This window comes from Oratosquilla oratoria, chromosome 7 (assembly GCF_046742065.1).
Source record: "Oratosquilla oratoria isolate Oo_2021 chromosome 7, ASM4674206v1, whole genome shotgun sequence".
Lineage (NCBI taxonomy): Eukaryota > Metazoa > Arthropoda > Malacostraca > Stomatopoda > Squillidae > Oratosquilla > Oratosquilla oratoria.
The window spans coordinates 11,222,937-11,225,436 of record NC_134783.1 but is presented as its reverse complement, the minus strand read 5'-3'; the positions used below and the strand labels follow the sequence as shown (position 1 = coordinate 11,225,436).

The 2,500-nt window shown below is 43.2% G+C and overlaps 1 pseudogene; it reads right to left on the bottom strand.

Moving 5' to 3' along the window:
- The window catches only part of LOC143027274 (large subunit ribosomal RNA), a 2,901-nt pseudogene extending 2,099 nt beyond the window's left edge, over window positions 1-802 (bottom strand).
- Between the last annotated feature and the right edge of the window lie 1,698 nt (window positions 803-2,500).

The window sequence follows — 2,500 nt, the reverse complement described above, 5'->3', positions numbered from 1 at the left end:
AAGTATGACTCCTTGGTCCGTGTTTCAAGACGGGTCGGATGGATCGCCGACCTACACGCCGCTGAAAACCGCCGCTGCCCCGGCGAAAGAGGCGCCCGCCGACTCTCGGCACTTGCGGTTACAACCGTCGCGGGGTCGGCCAGGTCACCGAGGGGTCCCCATCTTGTGGCGATGGTTCCGCCCGCCCGAGCCTTCGGCAACCCCACAACGGGTCGCGACGTCCTTCTAAGGGGGAAATACGCCCGTCGGCACCGGTCGAGAAGCGGGAGCGCCCCGGGTAAAAGGGTCCCCGCACCATTGCACTCCGACGCCGTCGGACTGATTCCCCCCGTTCGACCTTCGTGGTTCCACCCGTTTTCCTCTTAACGGTTTCACGCACTCTTGAACTCTCTCTTCAAAGTTCTTTTCAACTTTCCCTCACAGTACTTGTTTGCTATCGGTCTCGTGGTCATATTTAGCCTTAGATGGAGTTTACCACCTGCTTTGGGCTGCGTTAGTAGGCAACCCGACTCTACGGACGGGGCCGTCCGACCGCCCGACTCCTAATCCCTGTACGGGCCTCGCACCCTCCGTGGGCAGTGGCCGCGTTCAAGCGGACTTGGGGGGGGGGGGGTCAGTGTGGTCGGAGAAGGCCCCTCCGGAACATGACATTCCTCAGACGCAGCCGGCGAGGCACGCGAGGTTCCGGGCTGGGCTCCTCCCCGTTCAGTCGCCGTTACTGGGGGAATCACTGTTGGTTTCTTTTCCTCCGCTTATTAAAGATTCTCTTGTGAGCCGAATGATGGTGGTTTTTGGGAAATCCTGAGAAAAGGTGGTATGATAACTGGCGTGAGAGCTTCATTTTTGTCATGCCAATATAGGTTGAGGATTGGGTTGCAGTCTCCAAGTTTACAAGTATACCTATATATGACATGAGTTCTCTGAAGGTCACTTTTACTCGGTCTTGTATTTTTCTTCAACAGGGGTCGAGAATTTTTTTATAGTATATAATTAATTGTACTTTAGATATTTTTCCTTATGTTTCATATCTCTTTTGATAATGTATTGCATGATTCTTTCATCTTCTTTGTAGGCTGTGGAGAAGGACTTATAATATATTTCAAGCAGGTTTTTGACATTAGTATCCTGGTCGGTTTTGTTTAAGTGGTTTCTGTCCTGGTGGTTTTCGTCCACCTACCACTTGTCTAAAATTCTCTTTGCGATTCGCTCTCTATCCCTATTGGCGAATCCATTGTTTATAAGGACCTGAGAAGATCTTTCTAACTCGTTATGTACTTCTTGCTAATTATTACAGTGACTGAGGGGTCTTCTAATATAAGTGATGATGGTTGAGTCTTTGTATCTTTAGGGATATTTATTAGTCCCATTTAGACAATGCCCTGAATTAGACGTTTTTATGTATACAGAATTGTTATTAGTGCCATTGTCTTTCTGTTTTACTTATGTATCTAAAAAGGGGAGGGACCTATCTATACTATGTTCAGTGGTAAAATTGATTTAAAAAAATGTCTCTATTAATCTATGTTTTAGATTTTCTGTTTGTTGGTTATGTTCAACTTTGATGAAAATATCGTTTATATATCTGCAGTAACTGAGGTTTTTCCAGATCTGAGAAAAATTCATTGGTGCAACGTTCCAAAAGGGCTCTCATTATTTTTTATGGGATATCACAGTTAGGTGTAGTGTCATTGTGATAAACTCTTTCTATCATGTATTGAATAGTGTGGTCAATTTAGATATTAGTATAGAGGGACTCCACATTTAATGGTGCGATAGTGCCATTTTAGTTACTATTTGCCAAAAGATGTAGAAAATCTGTGGCGAATTTGACGTTGTAATCAGGAGTGTATGGAGTGAGAATTTCAACAAATTTCTTCGCTATTTGGTAGGTTATTAACGGTATTTGTGAAATAATTGGACGTAGCTTGTTACCAGGTTTATGTGTTTTACGCCCCCTTTAACTGCATTTGGACAATCTACTAAGTATTTCAGCGGCTTTGACCTATCGTTTTTCGCTCATATTTCCGAAATAACCATTCACATCAGTATGATATATTAGCACAGCCTAATTCACACCTTGCCCTTATTTTTGACGTTATAGTGCATTCATAAGTGTATTTAATTATGGCGTTTACTCTTGATATTAAGTGTTTCGTAGACGACACCCGTGAAGTAAATCGAACATGTGAATTCGTGACGTCATCACAAACTACCTCGTGTATTCCAACTTCACTTGTTTGATTTACTTCACGGGTGTTCGCTACGACACACTTAATAACAAGAGTAAACACCGTAATTAAATACACTTGTGAATGCCCTATAACGTCAAAAATTAGGGCAGGGTGTGAATTAGGCTGTGCTAATATGCCATGCTGATGTGAATGATTATTTCGGAAAAATGAGCGAAAAACGATAAGTCAAAGCCGCTGAAATACTTAGTAGTTTATTAATTTTCTTTTTGAGGAATTATGTGGTGTCTCTTGATATTCTCTTTAACTTG